We start from the raw sequence: 17,958 nt of genomic DNA, 5'->3' as shown, positions 1-17,958 counted from the left end.
AGCACCATGCGACTGAGCAGAGCAGGAAAGGGCGGAGCCAGGCGTGGAACTCCGCCTCCGGGTTACGTGATGCTGCGTCAGGCTTTACTTGCTCTGCGTGTTGCTGAGGTGTGTGGTCAATACATGAAAGAGTGTGTGGAGAGCGGGGTTTTCTGTACAAAACACTTGTCGCTGCTCTTTCCTCTACAGTCTACTCCATCATTTGAGGCTTCTTACTGTCTCCCTCTTTCCTTTAAAACAACATACCTCCCAACATTTTCGAAGTAAAAAGAGGGACCAAAAATGTTTTTCCGCACGTAGCGCAGCAATTTTTTGACCACACCCCTTTATGTGGCCACACCCCCTAATTACCATGTTTGTTTTACAAAATTTGGAAGGTTATGAAAGTTTGAAAATATTTCTCCTTATCTAAACTGTGTTTTTGTGTCTTAAAATTGTTACAAAGTATCTTATTTGCACCTGTTAGCTGTTCTGGGCTCTCTGCTAAAAGCCAATTAAGTGAGAAACTTTGTTTCTTTTTCTGGCTGTTCAGTGCAGAGAAAAGAGGGACTTTCCAGTACAAATGAGGGACTGTGGGTTGAGCTGTCAAAAGAGGGACTGTCCCTCCGAAAAAGGGACAGTTCGGAGGTATGTTTTACATATTGCAGAGACTCAATGGGGGTCACTGACCCTATCTAAAGACAAATGCTCTGTAAGGCTACAAATGTATTGTTTTTGTTACTCTTATTTCTAGTGAGACTCTCCTGGTAAAGTCTTGCATGGAACCAATTTGTAAGACCTGGACCTGACCCAAATCCACATATTTACCCCGCTTGATCCACTTGCCAACCCAGCCTTATCCGCTTACTCACCGACCACAATTAAACCTTATCCATACCTTCCAACATTTTGGAAGTAAAAAGAGGGACTGCATTTTTATTTCACACATAGTGCAGCAAATTTTTTTGACCACGCCCTTTATCTGGCCACACCCCCTAATTACCATGTTAATTTTACAAAATTTGGCAGGTTATGAAAGTTTGAAAATATTTCTCCTTATCTAAACTGTTTTTTTTGTGTCCCAAAATTGTTACAAAGTATCTTATTTGCACTTGTTAGGTGTTCTGTGCTCTGCTAAAAGCCAATTAAGTTAGAAACTTTGTTTCTTTTTCTGGCTGTTCAGTGCAGAGAGAATAGGGACTTTCCAGTACAAATGAGGGACTGCGGGTTGAGCTGTCAAAAGAGGGACTGTCCCTCCGAAAAAGGGACAGTTGGGAGGTATGCCTTATCGGCTAACCCAACCAACCACCATTAAACTGGAAGTGACATCATCAGAACTGGGTGGAGACAAAAGTTTTGTAAAATTTTAAAAGAAGTCAAATATAGACAATATACTATAAGAAATATAGACGAGACCACGACCTGCACCCAAAAATCCTACCCTTATCCCGCAAGGTATCTGCTTTTTTTGTGTGTAACCCGCTGCTACCAGCCTACCTATATATTTTTTTCTTTTTCCCCTATTAATAACCTTAAGATCAACCAGCATTTTTACCGGCCAGGTGGCAGCCCTACCTGCTGGTACCAGACCCACTGCAGGGCTTTACCTCCCGGTTCATATTCCAGTCGCTTATTCAAAACAATGCATGGTTGCTAGGGTAGTTTAGACCCAAGCAACCAGATGGTTGGTATTGCAAACTGGAGAGCTGCCGAATAACTCAAAAATCACAAATAATAAACATGAATAGCATCTCTACTTCACACTTAAACGTTAACTAAAAGGAGATAAACGCCTTTTATTATTAAAAGTGTTCTTGCACTTGGGGTTGCCAAATGTTAGGCACCCTCAAGTGATTGTATTGACTTACTGAAACTCCAGGCCGGTGCTCCTATCAGCAAAAAACTGCACCGACCCAGGGTGCTTCCAGTGAGCATTACAGAGCGATCCTCTTCCGTCTTCCTCACTCTTCGTGCGGCTGCCCATGCGCAGTAGAGCAAAAAGCCGAACTAAAAAGCTGGTTATATCATTCAACTGCGCATGCTTCTGCCCTGGGAAATTTGAAGAAAGAAGAAGCCAGAAGAGAATCGATCTGTGGTGTTCGCTGGAAGAACCTTGGGCCGTTGCAGTTTTCTGCTGATAGGAGCACCAGCCTGGGGTTTCAGGTAAGTAAATACATTCACTTGGGGTGCCTAACATTTGGCACCCCCAAGTGCATAAAGACTTTCCTTCTCCTTTAATGAATCTGTAATTGAGCAAGGACAGGGCCAGACATATGAAATTATAAGACATTACTTTACTGGTGCTGCCACATTTTAGGGACTGCTTTAATAATAACATCACATAACATTTGACATAAAAAAAATAGTTTGAAGTAGCTAATTGCGCAAAAATATGAAAAAAAAATCCACTATACAGCAGCAGAGTATCCAAACAGCTGGTGGTGGTGCCTCTCATGGACTTGGTCCTCCTTCTGCAGCCTCTAGCCTGCTTTGAAGGCTCTCCCCTGGAAGTTGGAATGCAGTTTGTATTTGCTTCCATTCAACCATAAGATAGTTTGTAAACTTGGGCACTGATATTGGGCTATGAGGCCTGGCTTGCAATTCACATGTTTGGTCAGGTTGAGGTCAAGGCTCTGTTCTCCTAACCCCACCAGAGCCAACCCATTGTTGCCCCAACAAAGTAGGAATCACAGAATTGTCAAGAATATTATTGCATAAGGGAACTAGACTAAACAGCCCAAAAACTACTTCACCACACTTCTCATTTGCCAGTGCAACAGAGTTCTCATATCATTAAAGGGGTTGTTCACCTTCAAATAAACGTTGACTATGATGTAGAGAGTAATATTCTAAGACAATTTGCAACTGATTTTAATTTTTTTTGGTTTTTGAATTATTTAGCTCAGGGCTGTCAAACTGGTGGCCCATGTTTTCATGTTAGTAAAGCAAAATGAACTTTAATTACAGTATATATATGATTTGAATCTTGTTTCCTTCGGTCTGGGAATTCCTAATTATAGCAAGCCTTGCATCATCTCAGAATCTTGTTTGTGCACCAGAATGGGGGATGCATAGAGGAGGGGCAGGCAATATGTGATTGACAGCTGAGATTTTTTAATTAGTTTACAACAACTATGAATGCTTTAATAAAAAAAAGAATTTGGATTTCATGTTTAATTTGAAAAGGACTTTTATTATACAGCTTTTTATGTCTGGGTGACAGGTCCACTTTAAAGGACACAAAGGATACACATGATTATGGCTAGATTATGGCTAGAAATGCCATAATATATATATTAAACTTATTGAACCAGCCTAAAGGTTCCGCATCTCTATAGTAGTAATGATCCAGACTTTCATATTTGTCACAAGAGTTTCCCATCTTGGATCTTGTTAAGAGTGTCTTTGACTTGCTCATGTTCAGTGTGCTTTGCGCAGCTGTTGAGTAGTTAAGCTTAGGGGTCATCGCAAATAATCAAACATATATTAGTATATATATTTAGCTTATTATTCAGCAGCTCTCCAGTTTCGGTTTTCAGCAATCTGTTTGGTAGGGTTCAAATTACCCTAGAAACCAGAAATTGATTCAAATAATTGACTGAAATATGAATAGGAGAGGGCCTAAATAGAAAGATAAGTAAATAAACAGAAGCAATAACAAAACATTTGTAGCCTTACAGTGCATATTTTTTTTAAGATGGGGTCAGTGACCCCCATTTGAAAACCGTAAAGTTGGTTAGAATTAGCCATTCATTAACATACTAAAAGTTATCTGAATCGTGAAGCACCCCTTAACCAGACATCACTCTAGTGGATGCATTTCCACTAATCCAGTGTCAAGTGTGAATGTTCCAATGTGGCTTAAAGGAGAAGTAAACCCCTTATTAAAACACCCTACCCTACATAGACCACCCTCCCTCCTAGCCTAGCTGCTACCCCAGGCAAATGCCCCTAACTTTTTAATTAGCCCTTGGTGCAGATTCAGGCATCGGAGGTCACGGCAGCCATCTTCTTCTCTTTTAATTAAGTCTTATTGAAAGCAAAATAAGCCCTGCATACGCTTAACTGTGTACCCATGCCACACACTCTCCCGCACTGGTGCTAGATGTAAGTATGGGGCAGTCCATTAACAGGGACAGCAGGATGTGAGCAGGAGTTGTGGGACATAACTGGGGATGTAGCAAAAGGAAAAACATATGCTTTTTTAGTTTTTAGGGCTCCTGAGCGTGGGCATGTGGATGTGGCTAATGTACTTAGTTCCAATTAAGATTGAAAGCAAAATCAGCCTATTGGGTTTATTTAATGTTTACATGATTTTATTATAGAGTTAAGTTAAGAAGATCCAAATTACAGAAAGATCCGTTATCTGGAAAACCCTGGGTCCTATACCTGTACTGCAAATAATTTGGATATTTTTTGGATATTTTTTACATAGCTCTGGGGTATCAAATATAGTATCTGAAATATGTGCAGAGATTATTAATGTTAATAGTGTTTGTGAATTGAAAAGTTTCCTTTGTGTTGTTTCCTTGTGCTTATAATGTCACAGCTATAAATGTAAATAAAGCCTTCAGCTCATGAAGTAATTCCAGTCAAGGGAGATCCAATGTGTGGTTACCTAAATGTGCAGAACTGTGGTGCCACTAGATGGCAGCAGTTTACTGTGTGTGGTAATGCAGTTAGGATGTTAAAGTTCATCTATCGATTTTTAATTTGTTACGCTGCGTTATAGAATTCTACCAGATGAACTCTGAAACATTATGGGGTCATTAATAAGTGCAGAACAAGGTACAATGTGCAAAAGATGTACTCCATCCACCAGCAGCATAACAACGTGCCGCCGGGCCCCCGCCAAAAAAATAAGAGGGGCCGGCATGCACAGTCTAGGATTGCCACATGTTCGGTTTTGACCCAAACAGTTCGGTTTTTCTATGGCCTGTTCGGGTCTCAAGTTTCTGTTCGGTGTTCAGCCTTGTGAAAACCGAACAATTATCTGGCCAATAAATGAATTATCAAGTGAGGTTAATCAATCAAAAATAAGAAATTGTTTTTTTCTAAATTAGCATTGCTGTACTTTTAGAACTTTCTGGATAACTGATTTCTGTATAATAGATCCCATACCTGCTGTGTCGGACTGGCCCACAGGGATACCAGGAAAACTCCCGGTGGGCCCAGGTGTCAGTGGGCCCTCATGCTGCTAAACTTTTCACATATTTCATGGCCATTCCCTATTATATGAGAACAAAGAGGCTAAATAGTTGCAATAATAGATTATAATATGTAAAGAAAAGAGACTAGGAGAATAGAGGTTGATTGAGGAGATGAAGAATATTAGTACTGAGAGTGGGCCCCTGGTCTAAGGTTTTTGTGTGGGCCCCTGGTATTCCAGTCCGACACTGTAAATAAAGGATTGGGTTTACTCATCTGGCAGAATATAGAAAGAGATAGGGTTGCCCCCCGTGTGGTTTTGAACTGGACGTCTAAACGTTTACAACATTGAGAAAGCTAGATGGAAATCCAGCCAGTTGTGTCTAAAGCTGGCCACAGACGCAAAGATCTGATCGTACAAATCAACGTACGATCAGACTTTCCCATCTCCCGACCTGCCACTAACCATAAAGATCAAAGTCTTACCATTCAGAAGTAGTAAGAACAAATCAGCCAATGTTCTGCCCCTGACAGCAATCGTACGATAGTTATGTCTGACAAAGCTAAAAACAGTCTCCCTCTGAAAATCATACGATCGCCAATACATGCAGAGATATAACCCGCAGAAATCTTTTAACCTGTCCGATCGACCAAATGACTGATCTCTGCTGGACGAAAAATGTCCGGACTCTCCACACACGGTCCGAATATTGTACGAATCCTCGATTCGTGCGATCGGATCTTTGCGTCTATGGCCATCTTAAGTGATGCAATAACCCCACCCTGGCATCATTACTCCACCTACTTCATTGTGCCTGCCTCTTATGTCATCACTGCTCCACCCCAATGATATTTGCCCTGCTCTCTTTTTTGGGGAGTCACAGTCACTCTTGCTTTGCCCCCCAATACCCGCCCACCTGTCCTGGACCCCCCTTGTTCACTGGGGGACGCCACTGCCATCCATTATGTTTTCTGCACATTTTGTACTGCTCAGCACTTCTGTGCATTTTTGGAGATCTCTGTGCTCAAAATGGAATGCAGAAACCGACATGCCCCTCATGAATACAAAGCTGCCTGCATTTGGCAGTGCTTTATTTACGAGAGGTGGATAGTGGGAAATGTACAACTTTGGCGCACTTCACCATGCTTTCCCCCAAATTCCAGCATAATGGCATCTGCCGTAATTCTGCACAGACAGGACATGGTCATATATTTTTAAGGAGCTCATATATGAATGACATTGACAGAAATCACGTGTAGGAATGATGCACAATGGGAGCTCATTACTTTACACTTTCACCTTTTTTTCATGCATCTTCATTCTGATAAGCAAGACAGGCACATGGGCTTGATATTCTATGAGCTTTCAGTGCAAGTACTTGATGTATTGCAGTTTTGTGTTTATAAGTTTGAGGCTGCTTTTGCTCCTAGCGCTGCGAATACAGTTTGTAAATGGCTCTTACAATTTTAAACCAATATCACTTGTGTTCATTTATTTGTGGGGAAATAGCAAGACGACTTAGCACCTAGGTCCTACTAATTACAGAAAATATAAGGGTTGTTTATGAAGCACAACCTCAGTTGCGGTCACTCAAAGTGCCACAGCCATAGCATGAATCGTCATCGTCCGTTAAAGGCCATTCATTAAAGGCCAGTTTGTTCAGACCCTATTTACCCAAGGGAACCATGAAACTACTGCCACCTTCCAGGGTTCCCACAGTGACTAGTGTCAATAGACCGAGTGTACTTGAGCCTAAAGAATCAGGCACAGATGTTATATAAAGCTCTTGTATGTGTGATATATACAGGTATGGGATCCATTATCTGGAAATCCATTATCCAGATAGCTCCAAATTATGGAAAGGTCGTCTTCCATAGACTCCATTTAATCCAAACAATCCAGATTTTAAAACTATTTCCTTTTTCTCTGTAAAAATGAACCAGAACCCCGTACAGGATTCAAACTAAGATACAATTAATCTTAATAAGCAGAACCAGCCTATTGGGTTTATTTAATGTTTATATGATTTTGTAGTATACCTAAGGTATAAAGTAGGGATGCACCGAATCCAGGATTCGGTTCGGGATTCGGCCAGGATTCAGATTTTTTTCAGCAGGATTCGGATTCAGCCGAATCCTTCTGCCCAGCCGAACCGAATCCAAATCCTAATTTGTATATGCAAATTAGGGGCGGGGAGGGAAATCGTGTGACTTTTTGTCAAAAAACAAGGAAGTAAAAACTGTTTCCCCCTTCCCACCCCTAATTTACATATGCAAATTAGAATTTGGTTCGGTATTCGGCCGAATTTTTCATGAAGGATTCGGGGGTTCAGCCGAATCCAAAATAGTAGATTCGGTGCATCCCTAGTATAAAGATACCTGTACACCCATTTATTGACTGAGGAATATGCTGGCATTTTATAAATACATGTTATAAAAATAATAATAAAAATAATTTGTGCTTACAAACCCTGCAGTTGTCATCTCACAGGTGCCGATGTATATAGTGAGAAACAAGTGTGTTCAAATACACTGTAAAAATAATTTCCCCTAAAATGCTTCGTACCTCAGTGAAACATTCAAATTCCTGTTTTGGTAGCAATTCTTCATGGCCTGTTAGTGGAAAGGTTTGGACTAATTAGTGGTGTTTATACGCATCGGCCTGAATTGGCTGAGGCTCAGAATTGTTGAGACATATGATTGGCATGATAAATTCTATATTTTATATACACCACATGGGTGGTACATTGTGTGTATTAGAAAAAAAGAAAATAATCTCTGTCCCGTTAATTAGACTGCTGTAGATCCTGATCACCATGAGGCTATGAAAGTTTTGGCAGTGATCTTCAGTGACCCATTCACTGGGCATTCGTTTGCCAAACGTGTGGATGACCAGATTACACAAATCTGACCATTTAGCCCATGTCCAATTTAATTAGGCAACCCCCAGGTCTGACAGTGTATGCCCACCTTTCGAAACAGAGGTATTTCCACGGCCTTCTTAAAAATAAAATAGTTTTTTCCAACTTTCACATCCAGACTCCAAATTTAAAGATATGACATTTAGCCCTCACCATCTGAAATAAGGATTTCTTATGGGGACACGATAAGACTTGTATTTTGTTATCCCTGCAGCTCAATATTTAGATTTTATGGGACTCATTTTTACATTTAGTTTTCATGCTCAAACCAGTTAGTGAGGCCCAAAATACATAACCCATCAATCGAGCATCATAACATTGAAGGGAACAATATCTTTATTTTTTATTTTTTTTTAAAACAAATAGTAGATTCTAGCTTGCATAGGAAGTTTGATTTAGAAAACTGGGGATAAATAAGTCACGGGCACCAGCAATGTTGCAGTAAACCAGAGGGTGTTGTATAAGCAAATCAATAATGATACAATTATAGAATGTGTTCTCTTCATCATGAAGCCTCTCTGGGGGCCCAGAGTTTAATCATACTTACACTAAGTAATTACGTGGAACTAAAAACATCTTTGCATGTATTTTTATAGACCATTATTTTGGCAAAACGGTCACGCAACATTACTCCAGTGCAGCCTCTGTTGTATTGAGGAGACTTGGCTTCCACACTTACAGTCCTTGGGCCAAAAACATGAGAAGTTCTGCTGTAAGTGGATTGCAAAAATCTTGGTAATTATTTTAACAGGCATGTTACAGGGGGGGAGAAGGAATTAGAACACAGGGGTCTTAAAAATACAGCAAACTTGATGTAAGTATTTGGTGGTGTAAGCAGCTCAAACATTGTATAACACTCACTTAAATATTATTTCAGGCTTCTTCCCCGTCACGGAGAACTGACAAAGCCTTCCTGGTAAAAGGGGCCCCAGATTTAATTCCTTTCCAACACACATTTTTATACAACTAGCCTGATCCAGTGGAAACGCGACCCAGACATTACTCTCCTTCCTTTGCCGCTGATGTGTACAAGCCTCTGATGGGGCATCAACAAGTAAGTGCTCAACATCAACCTCTGTGGGGCCAAGCTGAACCAAAGAGCTGAACTAAAGAGGGTTATCACCTGCCTGGTATATTATGATATTAATAATGCTTGGTGCCAATGTTATTAATAAGGAGGAAAGATAAACATACTACAAGACTGGTATCTTTTTACAAATGAAAAAATTAGATGAACCTCCTCCACTTGGTATACACGTCCCAATTAACAGTTTTGGGGACACCACAATATATAAGAAGCTCTCTAATCTCAGGTTCCACAAATGTGGATAAGCTAGCTCAAACCGTCCCTTTACCAGCTTTTTAGCTAAGAGTCCAACTTAAATATTATGTTGACTGCTCCTGAAGGCAACCCCTAGCTAGAGGAAACTGAAGAAAGTGATTGTAGCCCTTCCAAGCTACCATTCTACTACTGACACTGCAATCTTCACTCCTTCCACCACTTCCATTTTGTATATGTCTCGCATTGTGTTGCAGGTAAGGTTATTGGGGAAGTTAGTTCAGTACCCTTTCTTCTTGTCCTCCCAAACCCACAACATCTTTCAACCAGCTGATATCCTCAGGAAACACAGGGTTTCCTAGATGGCCTGTGTGACCTGCCTGGGTGCACTGATTTGTATCTAAGGGAACCAATTAAATGAGGAAGCCCTATTTATATACCAGGCAGCAGGTCAGGACTGGGATTCAGAATAGTTCCTGGCATTTCAAGTGCAAAGAGGCACACGATTCCAGGCAGTAGTAATCAGTGCTGATACAATCCTGGCACAACTGCAACTGCTACTGCTATGGCTTCTAGTGGCGGCCCAGGGTAAAGGATGAGAAAACAATCTCTAATGAGATCTAATGAGACAAAATGATAAGACTCCAGACAACAAAAAACAGACATAATGTATAGGAAATAATATGTACTATTATTTAACATCTGTGTTCCATTATAGTTCCCCCATTATCATTAAAAATGAACGTTACAGTAGGTCTCAGTGAATGATGCAAATACATGCATTTATCCAGAAAGTTGTTATCCAGAAAGCCTTGAATTACAGAAAGCGCATCTCCAATCGACTTCATTTTAATCAAAATATTCACATTTTTAAAAATGTTTTAATCTGAAATAATTAAAACAATACCCTGTACTTAATCCCAACTAAAATGTGATTAATCCTTATTGGGGAAAAAACAGTCCTGTTGGGTTAAATTAATGTTTAAATGATTTTTTAGTAGACTTAAGGTATGAAGATACAAATTATGGAAAGATCCCTTATATGGAAATCCCCAGGTCTCGAGCATTCTGGGTATACTTTTAACATGCAACACATGTTAAAAGTGCTTTGACCTTATCCATTATATTACAAAATGCAACATGCTTATTTTTCGGCTGTATATTGTAATATTTGCAATATAAAGCGAAAACCTTATGGCTAAGTTACTAACATAGGTGATAAACTGCACAAGTATATACAGTATAAATACTGTATAGGAAATTCTATTCCACAAAAAGCATAAAGGGAAAGTAGCAATAACAACACAGAGTGCTTGAGCTATTGTACCTAAAGAGGCAAATTCATAACAATTAAATATTGTCTAATTATGCTTAGGTTTTTAAAATCGCCTACGAGGGTCTCTCGGGGTTAATATGTATAATCACTGTTTATACTGTATGTTAAGCTTACTAGAGTGACCTTAATTGTCTGTATAGCTATAACATGTTTTTTAAGTGTGCACCTAAAAAGCCCATTTGTATTCTGAGTATATTCTTGCTTAGAGTTTTGATAACCCAAACAGGGTAATTAGTGTCTTTTCAAGTCTGAAGTGTTTTTGTTTGGTTGTGCATTTCATGATTGTAAGTGTCAGCGGAGTAAACCACTTTATTTTACGAAATTGATCTCATGGGAAAATTAAAAGAGGGTTACATTAAATTTTAATTTATCTGACTGCTAGTATTGAAAGGAAAATAAATTATAGCATTTATTCTATGTTTTATAGTGATTCAAGATATATACAAGCATCCCAGATTTCTTATACAATGAGAACAAGTGAGCACCTGTGCCTCAGGTACATAAGATGCACTTAAATGCACTTAATAAAAAATAAATATAATGATACTGGCACCATACTCAGATTTTCTCTCCCTTTCTGTGGCTTTTATTTTCAACAACCATCCATCACCTTATGTTTATCTATGCTAGCCTCTTATTCTTCCCTCCTTTCCATTTTGTTTCCTTTTATGCTCTTATGTTCTGTGCTTAATTCATGTTCTCCTGCTTTCTTTATCCTCCCATTTTTATCTCCCTTTTCACTCTCTTCTACGTTCTGTTTTTAATCTTTCACTGTATTAATCTTCCTTTCTTGCAGGTTTTCACCTGTTATCCTAATATTTGAACTTCTCTACAGTCCAGGGTTGCCACCCATTTGGTTTTGTCCTGGACAGCCCAGTTTTTAGAAGGTTTGAACTACCTGCCTGGTTTTTCCAAATTAGGAAAACCAGGCAGGACTCCTAGATGACGCAGCGATTAGCCAATTGCCGATCACCATGTCAACGCCCCACTACATCTTTCCTCTGCCCCCATCGCCATTACTGTGCTCTGTGGCATCAGTGACATGCCCCAGCTACCGCTCCCAACGTGTCCCCAATGCAGGAGTGCATGTGTATTCGATGCCTGTTTTCTTTCTTTTATAATTTCTATATGAAAGTCATAGTTGTTACTGCAAACTGTTTAGTTTATTTTCCTAGTGGAATCCCCCTGAGGCTGTAGATCCCAGTTCCCAGTATATTTCATGCAAAGAGGCTCAGGTCACCTGATTGCCATAGCAACTGTGCCAAGGTAAGTGAGTGTACCAACAAAGGATTACATCTGTTTAAGGCAGTGGTCCTCAAACAGGGGGCCTGGAGCAGTAGAAGGTGGCTCAACCTGAAGGCCCATTAAGGTGAGATTCATAGAGAATAGTATTGGGCGAATCTGACCAGTTTCGCTTCACCAACAATTTGCGAAACAGCGAAAATTTGCAAAAATGCATTGAAGTCTATGGATGTCTAATTTTTTTTTTGTTGTCGCATGACAATTTTTTTCACCCATTGGAGTCTATGGGCATCATTTTTGTGGTGAAATGCTGCAAAAATGTCACTCATCACTAGTGTAGAATATTTATTTGTTGTCCATGATACACCTGAAAGCTTGGCTTGAAGTCCACTTAGTTTGAGCTAAGGGGTCCATGCTCTTGTATAAAGGGACCAATGCTCAGTGCCATATGGAGGTGTTTAGATACATGGGTAGAGAGGGGGGTGAAATTACGAACATGGGTGTTTGGATGTGACATCAAGCAAAGTTCATTTGTAACTGCACTGTGCGCTGTTCAGAATTATCACGCCCCAGAAATGCATTTAATTGACAATAAATTTTAGGAAGCTGCAGCTAATGAATTACTTGTCAGTTAAAATCAGAGGGCTTTTATTCTTAAAAGCACAGGAATAGTCATATAGCACATATATATATTAGTACTGATGTTACACTTTACGAGGAAACCCATCAGGGTAAGAATCTATTTTTTGTTCTAAAGATGTAACTAAAATCCTTGCAGCTTCTTTTCTGCAAAGTTTATAAAGTGGGACATCTACTGCAGTATCAAGCACAGTAGCACTGGGGCAGTGTATGTGCTGTAATGGATCTGTCAGTTTTGTGGCCCTTTGACTGTAAACTCCTACTCCCACTATTTCTGGCCACACTCTGTTAGCAGGCCTAAAATAACCATGAAATAATATAATAAATAAGGGGAAAAGAATCAACATTGATAAATGATATGGTTTTTATTATGGCCTGAAAGGGTCAACGCCAATTGCAATTATGTGATGATCCATGCATGTCCATATGTTTAGGCAATAAAGTTGAAATCAGTCAAATTGCCTGACTAAATCTGACCACATATATATACAGTATATATACAGTATATATACAGTATATATATATATATATATATCCACCATTAAGGTCCGCACTCGTCGTTAAGGACTGAACTCGGGTGCTGTGTGTAGATCGTGAAATCCAAAAGTCCAAAGGTTTACACGCACACCGATGTTGATATAAATGTTACTTTATTAGGAAGTCATTAATTTATTGCATCAACGTTTCGGTTCGGAATCTAGAACCTTTCTCAAGATGCTTTTCCCTCTGGGAAAAGCATCTTGAGAAAGGTTCTAGATTCCGAACCGAAACGTTGATGCAATAAATTAATGACTTCCTAATAAAGTAACATTTATATCAACATCGGTGTGCGTGTAAACCTTTGGACTTTTATATATATATATATATATATATATATATATATATATATAGATATATATATATATATAGATATATATATATCTATATAGATATATATAAAACGTGAAATATTTTTCAAAAATGTTGGATGTACATATTAATTTACCATTTATTTGCCCTCACCTCCCCCCACTTACCAGTCCGTGGACCAGAATAAAGTGCTGCTGCACCCTCATTTATTAGTAGAGCCTATGAGCCAGATATTAATTAGGCAGGCCTCCATATACTGACCGTTAAACTGCTGCCTCAGTCTAGGGAGGACCTTATATCCAGCTTATATCATAGCATGTTTAGCCAGTGTAGCTTTCTTGTAAAATGCAGGAAATTAAAGCTCTTAAGAAAATGCTGTATGTATGTTGCTTTTTATATTGCATTGGGCAGGACTAATTCTATAGGTTCATCATGTCTATAACCTCCATCTGCTGTACTGTGCGTCCCTCTAGAGTATAAAAATAAACATATATAATTGTCAGTGGGGTGCAACAGTAAAAAACGATACCCACTCCCATATTCTGTATTGGACACACAATGCCTGCTGGGTGGATAGAATAAACGTTTTAACATCTGTCCTGACCCATTCCCCCCACCTTCCCCTCTTTACTGTTAACATAAGAAGTCAAATGTTTAACCACTGACCCATACTGTATATACAGGGGTTCCAGTCTTAATAGGGTCCCTCCTAATCGATGTAGTTAAACAGAGACCATGACGTCTATTTCTGCCAAAGAATCTGGAGACACTTTAAAATAAAACTATGAACCATATGACACCTATACCACTCTTTCTTATATGAATAGGTCTGGGTTTTCAGATAGTATGGCTACAAGTCTATATTAAATAGCAGCCACTGAATAGCCTCAAGTTTATCATTGGTGCCTTTAATTCCTACCTGTGGCAGTAATCCCTTCTGCCCACAAAGTGTAAAGAGTTTCTTAAATAAATCAAGGGACTAGAGGGCTGAAACCACCGAAAAAGCAAACTAGCTCTATCTATATATCATCTATCAATCTTATCTATATATCTATCTATATATCTATATATCTCTCTATATTTATCATCTATCTATCTATCCATCTATCATCTATCTATCTATCTATCTATCTATCTATCTATCTATCTATCTATCTATCTATCTATCTATCATCTATCTATCTATCTATCTATCTATCTTAATCTATCTATCTCTTATCTTACTATCTATCTATCTATCTATCTATCTATCTATCTATCTATCTATCTATCTATCTATCTATCTAGCTATCTCTCTATATTTATCATCTATCTATCTATTATCTATCTATCTATCTATCTATCTATCTATCTATCTATCTATCTATCTATCTATCTATCTATCTATCTCTCTATATTTATCATCTATCTATCATCTATCTATCTATCTATCTATCTATCTATCTATCTATCTATCTATCTATCATCTATCTATCAGTATGATACCTGTTATCCAGAATGTTATCTGGATTGTTTTTGACTTTATCAAGAATGTGTTATATTTTAATTGGGATTAAGTACAAGGTACTGTTTATTATTACAGAGATGGTCTTCCAGTAATTCAGAGCTTTCTGCATAACAGGTTTCCAACAGATCACAGAAATGTATATAGTTTGCTTTTGGAAACAAATAGCGAAGCTCCAACAAATGTTTATGATCATTTTTAGGGCCACATGCCCCCTTCAACAAGAGAGATCAAATTAAATATGGTATAATTACCATGCCTTTCTAGAACAGCATATAAAGTCATAAAGATGGGCTCACCTATTCACTCTTGGAAATAGATAGCAGGCCACGTGACCCCCCCCCAACAGGTAGAAGCAAATTTAATATGACATCATTACAGTGCCTTTTTAAAATAGCATATTAAAGTCATAAAGAGGGGCTCACAGATTTGTTATTGGAAACAGATAGTGGACTCAAACAAATGTTTATGATACTTTTTTGGCCCATGTGCCCCCCTAAACAAGGGAAATTAAATAAGCTATCATTACAATGCCTTTCTAAAATAGAATATACAATTCATTAAACAGCCCAAGGAGCCAAGGTAACTGAACATACCTACAAAAACAGTTTGTTATAATTATGATTACACCCTAATTACCTGATTAAAAGTCATTTCTAATTCATAAGACTTGTGCCACAATGTGGAGTGTTAGCTGTTTTTTTTTCCACTCAGAAACACACAGGCCTTTGGCTATTGAGTTAAAGCGGACCAGTAATTAACTCCAAATCAGTTCCCCCAAATGACCTAATCTAATTACCTATCTAATTTAGGCATGCTACATTTGTGTTTGTTTCTGTAAAAGGTTCAGTAGGAAGAATTATAAGAGGCATTTACCAAAATTTCCTAGCTGTCAAATGTGCAAAAAGAAACATTAAGTGTATTGAATAAATCGCAATTGCTGTATTAAGTAATTGACCTAACTCTGTTCTCAGCATTAGAAGATGGAATAATCCAACATGTAGTTTTCTAGTTAAACTACTTAATTCCTGATAGAGAAAGATGCAATCAATGGACCTTTTGTGTTTCCCCAGGAAAGCGTGCCGCACAATTCCAAACACTGCTGCCCCAACACCAAAGAGTTAAAGGTATACTGTCATGGGAAAAAAACATTTTTTCAAAATGAATCATTTAATAGTGCTGCTCCAGCAGAATTCTGCACTGAAATCCATTTCTCAAAAGAGCAAACAGATTTTTTTATATTCAATTTTGAAATCTGACATGGGGCTAGACATTTTGTTGATTTCCCAGCTGCCCCTGGTCATGTGACTTGTGCCTGCACTTTAGGAGAGAAATGCTTTCTGGCAGGCTGCTGTTTTTCCTTCTCAATGTAACTGAATGTGTCTCAGTGAGACATGGGTTTTTACTATTGAGTGCTGTTCTTAGATCTACCAGGCAGCTGTTATCTTGTGTTAGGGAGCTGTTATCTGGTTGCCTTCCCATTGTTCTTTTGTTTGGCTGCTGGGGGGAAAAGGGAGGGGGGTGATATCACTCCAACTTGCAGTACAGCAGTAAAGAGTGATTGAAGTTTATCAGAGCACAAGTCACATGACCAGGGGCAGCTGGGAAATTGACAAAATGTCTAGCCCCATGTCAGATTTCAAAATTGAATATAAAAAAATCTGTTTGCTCTTTTGAGAAATGGATTTCAGTGCAGAATTTTGCTGGAGCAGCACTATTAACTGATTCATTTTGAAAAATTTTTTTTTTCCCATGACAGTATCCCTTTAAGATGACGCAATCACTAAAACAAAAGTTGTAAGCCTTTTGTTGCACTGAACACACTGGGGGTCATTTATAAACTTCACGCAAGGCAGATTGGTTCGCAATGTGAATATATTTGCGCTGTGCATGGTTATATTTATAAAGCTGAATAAGAGGGTGCAAACAGAATTGTGATTTTTTTTTCACAATGCGAATGTCTATAGCAGCTTTTTAAATATGTCACAATTCGCAAATTTGAATATTTATGCACACACTCTGCAACTCAATTACGCTACAAATTTGGTTGCGGATAAAATCTGCGCAAAACAGTTTTTGCAAACTGCGAATTTAAGTTACTGTCAACACTATTTTCGCGCACAGCAACCTCACACATTGGGTGCGCTCGCGCAAAATCCTGTCTCATTTGCGTGCCATTTGCGAAAATTGATTTACACTGTGAATTTGCAAAAACCGGAAAGACGGACAGAGCAGTGCAATATATTAGCGTTCAGGAAAAAACATGCACAACACAACCAAATGCGAAAAATATGCGCTGCGCGAACTTTATAAATGACTGTGTTGTGTTATTGCACACAAAGTATTTGTGTATTGTTGGATATTATTTTAAAAGCAGGCATAAAAAGGTACCAGAGATACAAGGGAAATGCCCTATATATATTTAAGTAGTACAAGTATGGGACTTGTTATCCAGAATGCTCAGGACCTGGGGCTTTGCACATAAGGGATCTTTCTGTTATTTGGATCTCTATACCTTAAATGTATTATAAAATAATTTAAACATTAAATATGGTTGTTTTGACTCCAAAAAGGATTATTATATCTTAGTTGGGATCAAATACAAGGTACTTTTTTATTATTAAAAAGATAAAGGAAACCATTTTTAAAAATGTTAATTATTTGACTAAAATGGAGTCTATGGGAAATGGCCTTCCCTTAATTTGGAGCCTTCTGGATAACAGATTCCTGTATCCCATACCTTTAGTTGCTGGCACTGCACCGAAAAAAAAACCCTGCATCACTCTCTGCTATTTCTTATTGTGTTCAGGGCCACCATCAGAAATCACGACTCTGGCCTCCTAAGCTTTGCCCACCCAAGCACTCCGTGCTCACCTTGCCATGGCCCCGTACACATTGAAAAAACATTGGCACCTTGGCTCCCTACAAGTTAAAAAATCATTGGTGCCAGGCTCCCCTACACATTCAAAAATACATTGGTGCCAGGACTCCCTGTAGTGCAATTTCCAGCTTGGCAGGTGGGTGGTAAAATGTTCTGAACTGCACCTCTTTATGCATTATC

The 17,958-nt window shown here is 38.7% G+C and overlaps 1 long non-coding RNA gene across 1 annotated transcript; it reads left to right on the top strand.

Moving 5' to 3' along the window:
* The first annotated feature begins 49 nt into the window (after positions 1-49).
* Positions 50-11,335, top strand: LOC121398869. The gene is made up of 4 exons (XR_005964562.1): positions 50-108; positions 8,645-8,760; positions 8,926-9,102; positions 11,091-11,335. It is a non-coding gene; the product is annotated as an uncharacterized LOC121398869 (long non-coding RNA).
* The last annotated feature ends 6,623 nt before the right edge of the window (positions 11,336-17,958 follow it).

The sequence above is a fragment of the Xenopus laevis genome, chromosome 9_10S, assembly GCF_017654675.1.
Source record: "Xenopus laevis strain J_2021 chromosome 9_10S, Xenopus_laevis_v10.1, whole genome shotgun sequence".
NCBI classification, from domain to species: domain Eukaryota; kingdom Metazoa; phylum Chordata; class Amphibia; order Anura; family Pipidae; genus Xenopus; species Xenopus laevis.
Note: the sequence above shows the minus strand (reverse complement) of the source record. Positions and strands in the feature narration are given on the sequence as shown.